The 17,728-nt window shown below is 38.2% G+C and overlaps 1 long non-coding RNA gene and 1 pseudogene across 1 annotated transcript in view; one reads left to right on the forward strand and one right to left on the reverse strand.

Moving 5' to 3' along the window:
- Positions 1-253: 253 nt before the first annotated feature.
- LOC126210395 (tubulin alpha-1 chain-like) overlaps positions 254-17,728 on the reverse strand; it is a 65,453-nt pseudogene continuing 47,978 nt past the window's right edge.
- The window catches only part of LOC126210397 (uncharacterized), a 55,684-nt gene continuing 44,544 nt past the window's right edge, over positions 6,589-17,728 (forward strand). The window contains exon 1 of the long non-coding RNA XR_007540657.1: positions 6,589-6,704. This is a non-coding gene — a long non-coding RNA (uncharacterized LOC126210397). The remainder of the gene's footprint in view (positions 6,705-17,728) is intronic.

Consider the following 17,728-nt stretch of genomic DNA (forward strand, 5'->3'; position numbering starts at 1 on the left):
TAAGCTGAATAGTCATTCATTGCAATGGTTCCTTGTAATCAAACTCTACAAAAAATAATCTGTCACCAACTCCCAGAATTGGTTAAGTTATCACACCAGAAGGCTATCAAGCATACCAGCAATACACAGTTTTAACAATTTGTCAATTTGTAGATTTAACTGCTAATTCACTCGGGATTTCTGAAATAACCATTACACAACTTATGCTAAAACAAATTTTATTACACAAAAAGTGGAATGAGCAGGTATCTTTCAACTGTAAAAAAATCTGAACATCAAATCACAACTTAAATGACATCACAAACAAATCAGAAAATGGCATTTTCCATCTGTCAAACTTAGTACTCTTCAGCTCCTTCACCTTCTCCTTCAATAGAATCCATACCAACTTCTTCGTAATCCTTTTCAAGGGCAGCCAGATCTTCACGGGCTTTTGAGAACTCTCCTTCCTCCATACCCTCACCGACATACCAATGGACAAACGCTCTCTTGGCATACATCAAATCAAACTTGTGGTCAGGCCCCTGCAATTGCAGTTGTATTTGACACCATGCAAACAGCACGCTGAACCTTTGCAAGATCACCACCAGGTACCACAGTAGGAGGTTGGTAATTTAGTCCCACCTGTAACAAGTAACAGAAAGGTTTAGTAAATACACACAATATTTTCGTTCTGCCCCATAAAACGTCAATTAGCAGCGAAATCACAGATAGTAATATAACCACACATACCTTGAAGCCAGTTGGACACCAATCCACAAACTGGATGGTTCGCTTTGTCTTAATTGTTGCAATGGCAGCATTTACATCCTTCGGCACAACATCTCCTCTGTACAGCATACAACATGCTATGTACTTTCCGTGTCTTGGATCACATTTCACCATCCGGTTGGCAGGTTCAAAACAAGCATTGGTTATTTCTGCCACAGAAAGTTGCTCATGGTAAGCCTTTTCTGCAGAGATTACAGGAGCATAAGTAACAAGTGGGAAATGGATACGAGGGTAGGGAACCAAGTTGGTCTGGAATTCTGTGAAGTCCACATTAAGAGCTCCATCAAAGCGAAGAGATGCCGTGATTGAGGATACAATCTGGCCAATCAGCCTGTTCAGATTGGTGTAAGTCAGCCGTTCAATGTCCAAATTTAGGCGGCAAATGTCATAGATAGCTTCATTATCACACATGAAAGCACAGTCTGAATGTTCCAAAGTGGTGTGGGTGGTAAGGATGGAGTTGTATGGCTCCACAACTGCTGTTGAGACCTGAGAATTTAACACGATACTTTAGTTATAGAAAGCACACACAACTTCCAATATTTTAGGCAACATACAGGGTTTCACAAAACTAACGTACCTGAGGAGCTGGGTAAATAGCAAATTCCAGTTTGCTTTTTTTGCCATAATCCACAGACAGACGTTCCATCAAGAGTGAAGTAAAGCCTGAACCAGTACCACCCCCAAAGGAATGGAAGATCAGGAATCCCTGAAGCCCAGTACATTGGTCAGCAAGCTTGCGAATACGATCCAGCACAAGATCCACTATTTCCTTTCCAATTGTATAGTGATCACAGGCATAATTGTTTGCAGCATCTTCCTTGCCAGTAATCAGCTGCTCAGGGTGGAACAGTTGCCTGTAGGTACCAGTACGCACCTCATCTGCAATGGAAAAAATTAATTGCAGATGAGAAATTTGGAACACCACTGAAGCAATTTAAATGCATAAAACATAGATTAGAAACCATCGCACCATTTTTTACCAGCAGATACAACATACGCTGTCACCAACAACTAAATCTGCAAACCATTTCCAGTGACAACTGAAAGTGTACATTTTCATAATAGGCAACTACAAATACAAAAACGAATGAAGCGGCTGCTTAGTTTGCATGCCAGCCAAGCAGACTACAGGACAGGACACACATTAGGTTAATTCAGGAAAAACCATTAAGATCAATTCATTTACACTGTGCTGTAGAATACCAACTACCCCATGTCTTATGCTGTGACTGGGGGAACAGCTGCCACCTTGCTTATTTTCGTGGTTGCAGAGCTAACATGCCATTGCATGGAATTAAAGAGGGACCAATAGGGTGAAGTGGGGTAAGTGTAACCATGGGGTTAGTGTAACCACGGCTTATGGTGCCTTAAAGCTGTATTTTTACCTCTGACCTATCACACATGTTAATTTACTACTTTCTTTGTTATATTTAACCATAAGTTGTCAAATCTGACAAATTGGTAATTAATTTTTGGAGTTGAATTGACGTCTACATTTTCACTCTGCGAGAGAGTGACATGCTCAGAATTTGGTGGTCTGTCATTCTCGCAGTTTTAAAGATAACTGCACAATTTTTTGGTTACAAACTAACTTTTGCATGATAATTTCAAATATGAGATTTGTTTTACTCTACTGATAAAGCTCTTGATATGCCAGGCATGGTTACACTTACCCTAACTTTTTCCCATGCGGGGCAAGTGTAACCAATCGGCTGGGGCAAGTGTAACCGGGGGGGGAGGGGGGGGGGGTTACACTTGCCCCAAACAAACTTACCGGAACATTTATTTAAGCCATAACCCTGTTTTTGCCATCACACTAGATCAACTAAACTGACCTTCCTGTGTGTGAAATCTACCTGGGACCATAAGTTAACTCATCACCAGAGACATCATCAAGGAGTAAAAATGAGCAAACGTGACTGTTCCAATCTCCTCAATGCTGTATGGAATGAAACACCATCTGAATTTGTGAAAAGTGGTTTTCAAAAACCAGGAATATTCCCTTACAGTAGAGAAGTAATTGATAAAACTAAAGATGATCCCGAGGCATATAAAAGATATGTAGCTCATACCAAATCTTTGGCAGAAACAAATCCATTGCCAGCTCACGATAATGCAGCCATAGACTGTGTGGAAACTACGTCTCTAACAGAAAGTACTCAGATTTTTGGGAAGCTTCCAGCTGAACAACCTCCAGAATTTTATAGGCCTACATCTACTGAGCCCTGTAGTTCTCTCAGTATCAGAGTTCTTTCTCAATCATTCCCAAGCTAACCAATGTTTCATTATGTTCTGGAACTTATGATTTGTCATTTGAAAGGTTATTATTGGAAACAGTCCAACAGTGTAGTCCCACTGGTAAAACAAAGAAGAAAAGGATTGCACCAGGAGCTGAAGTTATCACTTTTCAAGATGCCATCTATAAAGAAAAAGATTTTAAAGGAAACAAGAATAATAATAAAAAAAAAAAAAAAAAAAAGCATTATCGGCATACAAAAGGGGTTGGTAATGAAAAGTAAATCTTCCAAACAAAGTGCTGTTACTTTATCCAAAATGGCATCTCAGAATGTTGTGGAAAAAGAAATCCCCGACTGCGCACGTGGGTAACAAGAAAAAAGACTGGAAGTTTAATCAACAAGTGAAGAAAGTGAAACTGAAGGAGGCCTATCTTTAATAAGTAGTGATGAAGATAACACTGGATGATCTCAGGAAAGAAATGATAAGCTGTGAAAAAAAGAGGCAAACTTTTTTGAAGCCAAAGATAAAATTACAGTTGGAAAAGTATGTTCTGGTAGCTTTTACAACAAAATGTAAGAAAGTTCATTTTATTGGCCAAGTTACCAAAATTATTGATTTAGGAGATCCAGAAGTGATTTTCCTCAGATCCAAAAATAAGAAAGCATGGCACCACATTCTATTGGCCTGATAGAAGAGATGAGACGCAAGTTTCCTCCTCTAATGTCATTTCAGTGCTGCCTTAGCCTACTTTGGGTCACAAGGGAGACCTGACATTTGGTGTTACATTTGATTCATACAGCATTCAGTGACTAAATAACAGTTAGGGCCTAAGTGTGAATATAATAAGTTGAATTAGGGCAGTTTAGCATTAAACACAAATTGCCAACAACTTTACTTCAATTACCGTGAAAAATAATAGAAAGTGAACTTATAAAGTGATTTTTTTCTTTCTCTTGAGACTAGATATTTTATTATTTTTGTCAAATTGCCTACTAAAGAAAAAAATATTACTTTTGTAGAATTTAAACTAATAAATACCTGGCCTAAAACAAAAATAAATCTATGATGCATTCAGTTTCAGTGTTTTATGGTTTAGGCTAACACTTATTTTTTTTTAGTTTACCTAACAGTTTCTGTCTATTTCATAATATACAAAGAGGCGAGTGCAAAAAAGTTCATATCTTGAGTAAAATTTAAGGTATTTTAATAATTTAAAAATCCTCAAATTCAGTAAAAATTGGGTAATCAGGTCACTTACCCAAAGTCTCTTTTTACAATGCTCTGTGTGGGTACAAGAATGCGGGGTTACACTTGCCCCGAACCTTGGGGCAAGTGTAACCTCACAACACAAAATTTTGAAAACAATTATTTGACCGTATAATTTTTTCTTTCAGAAACAAAATGTATATTGTTTAAAAGTCAGTAAGTCAAACTTTAAGCATGAGAAATTTCAAAATCATATCTTCAATAACAATTTGGCAATTTGGTGTCAAAGTTGAACTATGCCAAAACGTGGCTACACTTACCCCACTTCACCCTACTATAAAATCAGGCATGGGTCTAAATACATAAACTCTGCAAAAACAGATGTTAGGGCATCGTCCAAAAGTTTCACTTCAAATGGAAGTATTTTTTGAGGTCTTGCATACTTAGAATTGCCTATAGGCTTCAGTTAACTAGTGAAGCCTTGGACAACTATCTGGTGGGCGTATGGGTTTGTTTAATAACCCTAGAAGAAAATTACAACATCCAAAAACTATAGCACAGGGAATCCATAATTCACCAAGGAGTAGGAGAAATTTTGTTGAAATTTAAAACAATCCATAAACAAACGACACCATAATTCCCCATACCCAAGCCTCAAATTTTTACCACTGTCCACAGGTCATACCAAATGCACAAAAACAAATTTGGCAGAAAAAATAACACCAAAATACAGCAATAATAAATTATTAAAGGGGCATGCGCGACGTTCTTAACGGAACATACATAATAAAAGTATATACGCAACTTAAATGTGATCTAATTTATTTCAAACCTGAATAAAACGGAATTTGGGGTTTTCTGGTAAAATAAATGAAAAACCAGTGAATATGATTGGATAAGAAAACAATTTTGTACTTGCAAAGGGGGCAGGCTCCAATTCGTAATTAAATCTGCAAGCAGAGGGACAGTGCGTAGGATAGTAACACCCAGTATCCACCGGTTTCCGAACTCAGCAATACAAGAATATGCAGTTTCTTCTATTAAAACCAGTCTTTGACTGTCTGTTGTGCTAAACCAACGGAAAATGCTACGTCGGCGTATAATCTGTTTCTGTACTTACCAACAACAGTCGGTTCCAAGTCCACAAATACTGCGCGTGGCACATGCTTCCCAGCACCAGTTTCGCTAAAAAATGTATTGAAGCTGTCATCGCCCCCTCCAATAGTTTTGTCTGATGGCATCTGCCCATCGGGCTGAATGCCATGCTCCAAGCATTCACGCTGAAATACAGAAAACACTTATTAATGGCTTTACTTACAGTCTTCATTCACATTAAGTAACTTCCTTCTTACAACTAAATTTTCTCCCCAGACAGTTCTACATCAATATTCCTACAGAACAGGAACATCAGCTATTCATCCACGGCTCAATGAAAATCATTCGACAAGTAAAACAAAGAATAACGCTTATCTCTCTCGAAAATAGTGGAATTACACATGAAATAAGTTACAACGTAAAGTGCACACATTGGCTCCATCAATCTCAAATGAAAAAAAGAAAATTGAAAATTTAATTTCGCTCAAGATCATTTATCTTCGCCCTGTAATAGAAACTGAAATGGAAATACATTTCACTTCACTTCACGAACTGGAGCTGGAAACGTGTCAAACATGGCGGTCGGCCGGCAAAGTGCCCCACCCAAATCTGTAACCTCAAATTGAGAAACCATAATGAAACTTCCATGCCTTATTTTAACACGAATGCCATTCTTGAATGGCTCTGAGTACTATGGGACTCAACTGCTGAGGTCATTAGTCCCCTAGAACTTAGAACTAGTTAAAACTAACTAACCTAAGGACATCACAAACATCCATGCCCGAGGCAGGATTCGAACCTGCAACCGTAGCGGCGTAGCGGTTCCAGACTGCAGCGCCTTCAACCGCACGGCCACTTCGGCCGGCGCCATTCTTGAACCTGGTTGTAATAAATGCATACAATCACCGGCGTTCTTACATACGAATAGTCTTAATTTCTAGTATATTTGACTACTGTGATTGAAATAACAATTTATGTGTTGCGTCAATTATGATAACATGTTAAATTAAACGTTAGCGTATTTTATATGCATGTTGTTGCAAGCGATGCGTCATTTAATTAAGACAATATATCAATTACGTATGAGACAATTTTTATTAATATTTTATTACCCCGCCCCCCCCCCCCCCCCACATACACACTGGCTTATTGCACCATTCACAGCACGAAATTTTCGGTACACCCCTAGTAAAATCAGTTTTGGCGACTTTTGATGTTGAATCTAGCGACTCGGGTTTTTTAGAGTTAGCAACACTGCGTGCAGTTCGACTAAACGTCAAGTTTTGTTTACAAACAATGTGCCAGATGTTGCTGGCGTTAAGAAATTTACGAATAGAATATTTAAAGAAGTATTCCTGATTTCCATTTCAAAACACGTCGCTGTGAATATGGTGAGTATATGATAACTGTTGACTGAGCTGTATGCAACCTTTATCGTTGGACGTGACATTTTTTAGCAAACTCAAAACAAATTTGTCTCTAAAGTTAAGTTAGTAGGATAATCAATGCGTAACGTGTAACATGAAATTAAATCATAATGAGAGTTAGTTCGCACGAGAACAGCATATTAAATATGTGGTGTTTTCATATGAATTCGATTTAACATTAGTAGTCTTTTAAGGATTGTTATATTATTCCGTGCATTCGGAATTATTTATTAATTAGCTGATTACCCGGTTGCGTATTTGTCATATGTCATATAAGATCTGAAATGAAATGACATCTGCATTCGTGCAAAAATAAACTTAGAATATTGGATTTAGAGAAATGTTCGATACGAGTTCTAAAGCGGGCTACAGATCATACTTTTTTTTGACCTTTCTGCTTTCTCGTCCTTCTTCTTCTTCTTCTTCTTCCTTTTTTCCACAAAACTGGACATGTGCACCGAAAGGTAGCGTGACAGCCGTTTACATTACCTCACCAGCCAAAGTCAACGACGCTTATTGAACATGCCAGTTGACACGGAATGTGGGACATCCATAGGAAGCGTGTCAGTGGCTCCTACATACCCATATCCACCGTGAATGGAATTTTACTTAGTTATTCCTTGTAGAATAGAAACAAATATGCGCAAAATTTGAGGTACTAAATAAATCCTGGTTTTATGAGGCTTTCAGTGGAGAGCTACAAGATTTATGGGATTTACAAAAGTTTTGGAAAACAAGTAGGCTGTTTAAAGTGGAATCTGGGGCACTTATGCAGTTTAGCAGGTACGGAAAAAATTTTTCATTTTTTTCCAAAATTTGATCGATTATAGTCAAATGTGATACGCTGATTACGAATACGATATTTATTTTCGCCCCAGTCAATTATTTACATCAAAAAATTGTTTTAAATTTTTTTAAAATTTTTTTTTTTATTTTTCAATATTTTGTCGATAACAGTATACGTTCATTTTAACGGAACGGTAGGTACATATTTTTACTAATTAGCCACAATCAAACGCCAGTGCAAAATTAACAAACTTTTAATAAACTCCCCCCACTGTATATTTACACATCTGTAGCGTAGCCCACTTGAGGTTAGGTTGGGAGTTTTTTTTTTGGAATGCGGCCGCGGCAGCGGCCGCCTATGATTCGAAAATATTGAACTGGTGATCATTCACCATATCATTTAATGAGTTGATGATGAGAATATGCTGCTCATAATTTTAAACGAAAATAAGTAGAAATAAAAACAAAACGGATTAGTTTACAGCTTCGGGATACGCTAAGCAAAGGTTTAAACTAAGAAAAGGTTTAAACCCCGAAGCTGTAAACTAATCCGTTTTGTTTTTATTTCTACTTATTTTCGTTTAAAATTATGAGCAGCATATTCTCATCATCAACTCATTAAATGAAAATGGATGTTATATGGTGAATGATCACCTGTTCAATATTTTCGAATCATAGGCGGCCGCTGCCGCGGCCGCATTCCAAAAAAAAAAAACTCCCAACCTAACCTCAAGTGGGCTACGCTACAGATGTGTAAATATACAGTGGGGGGAGTTTATTAAAAGTTTGTTAATTTTGCACTGGCGTTTGATTGTGGCTAATTAGTAAAAATACGTACCTACCGTTCCGTTAAAATGAACGTATACTGTAATCGACAAAATATTGAAAAATAAAAAAATTTAAAACAATTTTTTTGATGTAAATAATTGACTGGGGCGAAAATAAATATCGTATTCGTAATCAGCGTATCACATTTGACTATAATCGATCAAATTTTGGAAAAAAATGAAAAATTTTTTCCGTACCTGCTAAACTGCATAAGTGCCGAATCTGGTGCTGAATGTATATAAATATACGTATGAGATACATACACACCTTTTTTGCTCAACACAGTTTTAACAGTTCAGTTTTATTAAGTTTCTACATATTTTGATTCAAAATTGGTGAATATTAACACCACCTATTTTTTTATTTCTACTTATTAAGAGAGAGCAGGTGTTTTTCTACTGAAAATGTGTTTTTTTTTTTTTTTTTTTTTTTTTTTTGGAGGTGCTACAGATAAGGTTCAAATTATGAGCCTGAAAATACTTCTGTCAAGCATTCCCAAAGTATTCATTAATCTTATGATTTACAGCTCTTACAAAAATTTTATTGTTGTTACACTTAACAGCCCATGTAAGACACTTCTAATCTAACTCATCTTACTCAAAGAAAGCTAAAAACCATAGTTTTTATGTTATCAGAAAAGACTTGTGAAGTCACAGCATGGTACTGACCAACATTTTGTAGCAGCTGTCAACATTTACTAATCTCAGTATGAAGAAACACATTTTTTTTATTTCAGCTCACTTTAGGTCATCATAACAAAAAAGAATATCATTACTGATTATTATAATTTTGCTGAAAAATGTATGTGGCTTAAAGCCATCAGATCCTGCAATCCGACCACAAATTTCACTTTATACCTGATTAATGTTGCTCTTTATGTAGGCTTTTGAATCTTGTTTTGAGACTTTCTGACAATTTTAGAGGAGAATGGCAAAGATTTGGGAAAGTACAGTTGATTCTTTCCGCTGTTTACATTTCTTTATCACCATGTTAAAACCTTTCAGGAGGATAACAGAGCAACAGGTTTATTGTGACTTCATCCTGACATATTGAACATAATTTTTGTTTTATTTATTAGTGCAGCTGCTCTTGTTTTATCAAAAGCAAATAAACCAATTTGATGCCCCCCCCCCCCTTTTTTTTCTCTTCTTCATTTTTCGTAAGGGCTCAAACTGAGCAAGAAATAAGGCTTAATATTAGAAACAGATCATTGAATGTGTTTCATTGTCATAACCAGGATGTGATGTGGTATCAACAATCTTTGTTGATCAGGTTGGAATCTAGTTAGTGATACACCAGTTTCTTAAGCGATAAGAAAGGCCTGATGGTACTCTGAATTTTCCAAACAACCAGTTGTGTGAGATGATTATGTCAGTGCCCACATCTTGATTCATTTGTGTACACACCATAATTTTAAACACCCTTTGATACAACACCTTATGTTTACCTTCTAAACAAGGAAGTTGTACTTGTATTGTAGGCTCAACAACTAAACTGGCAAGGAAGAACTCAAAAGTTAATAATTTATGATTATAATTAGAAAAAAACCTATTTGTACAAATGTACTTTTTCACGTGCTAGCCATATCCACCCATAGCAGTTTCCAGACACATCTGGTGGCAGCATCAATAATTATCACCCTAACGATTAGACTGCCACTAAAAATTATAACACAGCATACGTCAGCCAGTGTGCATCTGGAATCAACAGTGCGTGAATGTGTTTCATTTTATACAAGTCATTTATTGTTGAATTGTAGTCTGTTCTCCTTTTTGGACATTTCCCATGTGTCATAATTTCATGAATATGATTAGATATCATAAATATTAAAAAAGCAGCAAAACCACAACATTACAGGACCTGAAAATTACAAATAGGTATAGAAACTTACATATGACAGTTTACAAATACACTGGTGTCAGAATTAAAGCAACAAACCACTATTTCTCAATCTTGTGTCTAATTCATGTGATAAACATACAGATTGTCAACCTGCAGCTGTCACGAGGTGCTGTAGGCCCATACTTCTTATTGATGGATAATAATGCTCGACCTTATGGAGCACGGGTTGTTGATGTTTTCTTGGAAATGGAAAATATTGTATGCATGGTGTGGCCTGTTCACTCTTCGGTTTGAATCCTATAGAGGATGTCTGGGAAGCACTAGGGAGATGATTTGCGTCACATCAGAATTCACCAACCACTCTTCAAGAGAGAATGTGCATTATAGAGAATGTGCATTATTGCCTCAACGTGAGGCAGCATGCCCCCCATCATTGTCAGGCCTGTATTGGTGCCAGATGTGGTCACACCCCATACCGAGCACATTAACCAGTTTTGGGGATGTGTGTGCAAATCCGTTGAGCTGGAAAAAACAAAAAAAATATTTGTCTACCATTATGCATGTTGCAGTTGTTTACATTCTGCATCCTTTACATTGTTTCTACTCTACTGTCACTTGTTTATACTGTTTTGTGGCAAAATGAATGCAGCTGTGGAAAATTTCTGTCTGCTGCTCTAATTTTTGACACCAGTGTATTTGACTCTATAACTTTGAAGATCATTTTATAAATTTTATCCACAGAGTCTTCAAAGCAAACAAAACTTTTTTTAGTAAAGAAACACTCTTTCTAATCAACAAAAAAGTAAGAAAACAAGTGGTAATATTTAGTAGCATAGCATGAAAGTGCAAAGAAATTTGATAAATTAATTGCATGTTTACACTTTAACAACCTCTATAATACTCACAATAACTGCTGCAGTTTGGTAAAATTGATAACAACTAACTTATCTGCAAACATGCTAAATGGCTCTCAACGTGCTTTGCACAAAGAGTACTGAAGCCCCAAAATGGTTGAAAAATTGTCATGTTCAACTGTTCCTCAAATCTGACCTCACGTAGCATGAAAAAGCTGAATGTTATAGCCCTGAAATTAAAAAAAAAAATGGTTGTGTAAAGAAAGAAATTCATCTGACCCAAATATACAGGGTGTACGTAAAGTCTGGGAACACTTTGAATTATTTATTGCACAAGAACCAAAAATTGTACAGGTATCAGACATATGTCATTTTGAAGAGAAACCCTGAACGTTTTTTTCATGTATACCGCCACAGCATAGTTTAGTAAATCGCCGATAGTCAGCGCTAGTCACCAACATGGCGAGTTTAGGTGCGGAGCGAACTTTCTGTGTGTTGAGTTCGACAAAAACAGTATGGTTCAGCTGTTCAATGGATGTTTAGAACCAAATGTGGTAAGAAGCCACCAACAAGGAAGGCCATTCACCATTGGCACAACAAATTCATTAAGACGGGTTGCTTGTGCCCGGAAAAGAGAAGTGGACGTCCCAGTGTGAGTGAAGAGAATGTGGAGCGCACATGGGAGACATGCTTGAACGGGTATGGTAAGAATTCAATTACCGTATTGACGTCTGCCAGTCACTCATGGTTTGCATATCGAATGTTAAAAAAAACAAACAACTTTCAGAGTTTCTTCTCAAAATGCAATATGTTGACATCCGTTCAGTGTTTGGTTCTTGTGTAATCAATAATTGAAAGTGTTCCCAGACTTTATGTACCCCTTTATATTTTCAATTACTACTAGCTTCAATTTTAAGCCATCTTAAATTTGGCCAAAACCACTATAGAGCTGTCATTTTTCTTAGCCTACCACTGAAACCATCCTAAAACATTTAATTTTTGCATCTGAGCTCAAATTGTGCCTAGTTTAGGTTTTCTCTACAGGGAACATCAACATGAAATTTGATTGAAACTGGAGATGGTCAGTCGAAGACTACTTGATGTGGTATTATCCTGTTATTAAAAGTGTAAATTTATTATTAACCCCTCTGTAGACAATAAACACCCCCCCCCCCTTCCCTATGAACCATGGACCTTGCTTGTGTATCTCAGCGATACAGATAGCTGTACTGTAGGTACAACCACAACAGAGGGGTATTTATTGAGAGGCCAGACAAACATGTGGTTCCTGAAGAGGGGCAGCAGCCTGTTCAGTGCTTGCACGGGCAACAGTCTGGATGATTGACTGCTCTGGCCTTGCGACATCAACCAAAACAGCCTCACTGTGCTGATACTGCAAATGGCTGAAAGCAAGGTCAAACTGCAGCTGTAATTTTTCCTGAGGACTTGCAGCTCTACCGCATGGTTAAATGATGATAGCATCCTCTTGGGTAAAATATTCCAGAGGGGGCTACTCAGGAGGATGTTGTCATTAGTAGAAACAAAACTGGCATTCTACAGATTGGAGTATGGAATTTAGGTTCCTTAATCAGTCAGGTGGGTTAGAAACTTAAAGGGGAGTGGATAGGTTGAAGTCAGATATAATGGGAATTAGTGAAGTTTGGCAGCAGGAGGAACAAGGCATCTGCTCAGATGAGTACAAGGTGATAAGTACAAAGTCAAATAGGCATAATGAAGGAGTGAGTGTAATAATAAATAAGTAAACAGGAATGTGGGTAAGCTAGTATGAAGAACATAGTGAACACATTATCATAGCCAAGATAGAGGCGAAGCCCACACCTGCCACAGTAGTACAAGTTTATATGCAAACTAGCTCTGCAGATGATGAAAAAATTGAAGAAATGTATTATGACATTAAAGGAATTATTCAGATAGTTAAAGGAGATGAAAATTTAACTGGGATGAGGGACTGAAATTCCATAACAGAAAAATAGTAGATGAATATGGGGTGGGGGAAAGGAATGAAAGAGGAACCCGCCTGGTTGCACAGAACATAATGTAATCATTGCTAACACTTGGTTTAAGAATAAAGCCTGCATATGTGGTTGAAACCTAGAGACACCAGCAGGTTTCTGATTGAATATATAATGGTTAGACAGAGATCTAGGAACCAGAATTTAAACTGTAAGACATGTCCAAGGGGGAAGGGTGGACTTGGACCACAATTTATTGGTAATGAACTGAAGAAATTGCAAAACAGTTGGAAATTCAGGAGATGGAACTTTAATAAGTTGAGAGAACCAGAGGTTGTTGAGAGTTTCAGAGGGAGCGTTAGGCAACATTTGAGAATAGGGGAAAGGAATACAGTTGTAAACAAATGGGTAGCTTTAAGAGAAGAAATAGCGAAGGCAGCAGAGAATTAAATGGTAAAAAGATGAGGCCAACTAGAAATTAAATTTAATTGATGAAAGGAGAAAATTTAAAAATGCAGCAAATGAAGCTGGAGAAAGGGAATACAGATGTTTAAAAACTGAGAGTTACAGGAAGCGCAGAATGGCTAGAGGACAAGTGTAAGGATTTAGAAACATATTACAATAGGGGAAAAATAGATACCACCTACAGGAAAATTAAAGAGGGATTTGGGGTAAAGAGAAGCAGCTGTATGATTATGAAGAACTCAAATGGAAAACCAGTCCTAAGCGAAGAAGGGATGGGTAGAAGGAATATATGGAGGGTCTATACAAGTGGGATGAACTTAAAGGCAATATTATAGAAAGGGAAGTGGACGTAGATGAAGATTAGATGAGAGATAGGATACTGCGAGAAGAATTTGACAGAGCTCTGAAAGATCTAAGTTGAAACAAGGCCCAGGAGTAGACAACATTCCATCAGAACTACTTATAGTCATGGGAGAGCCAGGCATGACAGAACTCTTCCATCTGATGCGCAAGATGTATGAGACAGGCGAAATACCCTCCAAATTCAAGAAGAATGTAGTAACTCCAATTCCAAAGAAAGCTGTTGCTGAGTGGTGTGAAAATTATGTAAAGGTTTTTAACTACTGCTACCAGCTACAAAATTTGTTAACTTATGTATTATTTATTTATTGTGTGACATGTTTTGAGGGTGAGACGCCCTGCTGAACCTGCAGGACAGGACAGTTAGTTTAAATTGTGGAAAGGGGTCAAAATAAGCGGCTGTCAGTTACACTTGAACATACAACTTTATTTACTTGATAAAACATTACAAGAACCTTAAGAATTTTTTTTAACACACAGCTTTAATTTTTGGGACTTAATTACTGGCTGAAAGCCACTTTAATTTAAAAACGGCTGAAGGCCAATAACCTAAAATGCAAGCATAATCAGAAATTTAAAAGGCAAGCCTTATCTTACAAAAGTTCTTTATTTAGGCTGACGGCCCAAAGAATCTGAGATTTTCAGAGCAAACAATTTGAATCCAAAATTGGCTGAAAGCCCGACACTTAAAATTCAACAACATTAAAATTTTTAAAATGCCAAAGGCCTTACGTGAAACAGTTCTTTAAATTAGGCTGAAAGCCTAAAGAATCTTATGCCTTAAGGGCAAAACAATCTTAATGTAAAAATCAGCTAGAAGCCATACAAGTGCAAACAACAAGAACAAATAAAAAAAGGCAGTACACCCAAAGGCACTCAGATGTTCGAGGCTCAGCCTGGAATTCAAACACTAACGCTCGCTTAGGTGAAACAGGCGTCGGCCCAACCATTCTCAATCCAGCGGCAACCCAACCGACAGAGATCAGTTCTGCTCCATACTTGCACCAAAACTCAAATGATGCTAACAGCAGAGACAGTGGAACAACAACAAGAATGGATCACAGACAACCCATAAGTGGTGGATGACCCAAATACACGTTTTCAGAAAGAGATTTTCACTCTGCAGCGGAGTGTGCGCTGATATGAAACTTCCTGGCAGATTAAAACTGTGTGCCGGTCGGGCACACAGTTTTAATCTGCCAGGAAGTTTCAAATACACGTTGTTTAATCAGAGGACCGACCAAACGGTCAAACAAGGTTGTTGCCACTGAAACATGTGTATCGGCAATTGTTGGGCGAGTGATGGCTGTCCTGTCCTTCCTTGCTACTCCACGCCAACTGACCAATTCAGAACCAGTATGCCGACAACATTTAAATTAAGTTGTCAGTAAAACTCATATAAACTATCCACAGTTTCACGAACACTAGCATGAAGAACTAGATGATGCTAACGGCAGTGACTGTGCAATAACAAGGACTATTCACGAGTCGGTACACACAGGCAACCTATAAGTGATCACCGGCCAAATACACGTCATCCGACAAGACGACCGACTGACAATCCACCAAAGTCATTCCCACTCGTATCAAATGTGTCGGCAATCGTCGGCGAGTGATGGCTATCCGTGCCTCTCTGGCACTGCATGCCCCACTGGTGCTACGACGTGACTGCCCCAATCGACCAACTGCTACACATCAGCATGGAGACAGCACTAAAACAACTGGGCAGTTGACATCACAGGCTACATACAATTTCACAAACACTTGGGCGAAGAACGTGACGAATGCTAAAAGCAGTTACTGTGCAATCACAAGGACGAACCACGACTTGAGATACACACCACCAACCCATAAGCGATCGGCAAGCAAATACACGTCGTCCGGTAAGATGACCAGTCGATGATCAACCGAGACAGTTCACACTCGAGCCGTGTGTGCCGGCAACAGTCAGGCGAGTCATGGCTATCCGAACCTCGCTGCCGCTCCAACCCGACCGAACTTCTGATGCATCCCAACCGTCCGGCTACCAGGTCCGAACACCACTGCTGGTGTGTTCCAACTGACTGGTCAACACACGACGACCAGGAAGTAATAGCAATCCAGCAGAGTTAATACCGGAGGGCCTATGTCGATAAGCACTGGTGCTGCCACTCACGGGCAGGCAAGGCAACAAGTCAGTGACACCAGTAATTGAAATAGCATAACGAGGTGACAGTATGGTAAAAACAGGATATTAAATAAGAGATGGCATGAACATGAGCCACGCATGGCTCAGAGGGTATACCCCATCCTCAGGCTATATGGCATTACACAAATTAATTCACAATAGGAACATACCGATGTTAAACAGTCTTTTCATAAATGCTGTGGTCATACTGTGGAAGAAGAGAAAACCTAGTAAGAGGCAATGTCACACTGCAAGCTGGACTGATGTGTGCATGAAAATGTTTTGTAACAGTCACTCACTTTGTTCTTATGGAGTAGCAGTGTAGTTCTGATGAGCTGAGGTGTATCCATTTCTGTGGCTCTCTTGGCTTTCTTAATCACTGTTCACAAATTTTCACAACAGGATAACCACAGAATTTATGAAAAGACTGTTTAACGTCTGCATGTTTCTATTGTGAAATTGTTTTTGTAGTGCCATATTGCCTGAGGATGAGGTGTACCCTCGAAACATGTCACACAGTAAATAATACATTAGTTAACAAATTTTGTGACTGATAGCGGCAGTTAAAAACTGAGACAGTCACGGTTGAAAAATAGTCAAAATGCTGTGAAAATTACTGAACTATCAGTTTAATAAGTTATGGTTGCAAAATACTAGCACTAATTCTTTACAGAGGAATAGAGCAACTGGTAGAAGTCAACCTTGGGGAAGATCAGTTTGGATTCAGGAGAAATGTAAGAACATGCTAGGCAATACTGACCCTACCACTTATCTTAGAAGCCAGGTTAAGGAAAGACAAACGTACATATAGCATTTGTAGACTTAGGGAAAACTTTTGGCAAAGCTAACTGGAGTACTCTCTTTGACATTCTGAAGGTGGCAGGGGTAAAATACAGGGAGTGAAAGGCTGTTTACAACTTCTACAGAAACCAGATGGTGGTTATGAGAGAAGAGGGGCATGAAATGGAGGCAGTGGTTGAGAAGGGATTGAGGCAGGGTTGTAGCCTATCGCCCATGTTATTCAATCTGTACAAGCAGTAAAGGATACCTAACAAAATTTAGAGTATGAATTAAAGTTCAGGGAGAAAAAAATAAAAACTTTAAGGTTTACTGATGACATTGTAATTGTGTCAGAGATAGAAAAGGACTTGGAAGAGCAGTTGAACAGAATGGACCGTGCCTTTAAAGGAAGACATAAGATGAACATCAACAGAAACAAAACAAGGATATGGAATGTAGGCTAATTAAATCAGATGATCCAAAGGGGATTACATTAGGAAATGAGAGACAAAGTAGTAGATAAGTTTTGCTATTTGAGCAGCAAAATACCTAATGATGGCCAAAGTTGAGAGGATATTAAAGTAGAGTGTTAACATAAAAAATAGATTTAAGTGTTTGGAAGATTTTTTCTGAAGGTATTTGTCTGGAGTGTAGCCTTGTAAGAAAGTGAAACATGGATGATAAATTGTTTAGACAAAAAGAGAATAGAAGCCTTTGAAATGTGGTGCTATAGGAGAATGTTGAAGACTGGATGGGTCAATCACATAACTAACGAGGAAGTAGTGAATAGAACTGTGGATACAAGACATTTGTGGCACAGCTTGACCAAAAGAAGGGATTGGTCGATAGGACACATTCTGTGACGTCAAGGGATCACCAGTTTAGAGAGAGAGAGAGAGAGAGAGAGAGAGAGAGAGAGAGAGAGAGAGAGAG

Source organism: Schistocerca nitens, chromosome 10 (genome assembly GCF_023898315.1).
Source record: "Schistocerca nitens isolate TAMUIC-IGC-003100 chromosome 10, iqSchNite1.1, whole genome shotgun sequence".
NCBI lineage: Eukaryota > Metazoa > Arthropoda > Insecta > Orthoptera > Acrididae > Schistocerca > Schistocerca nitens.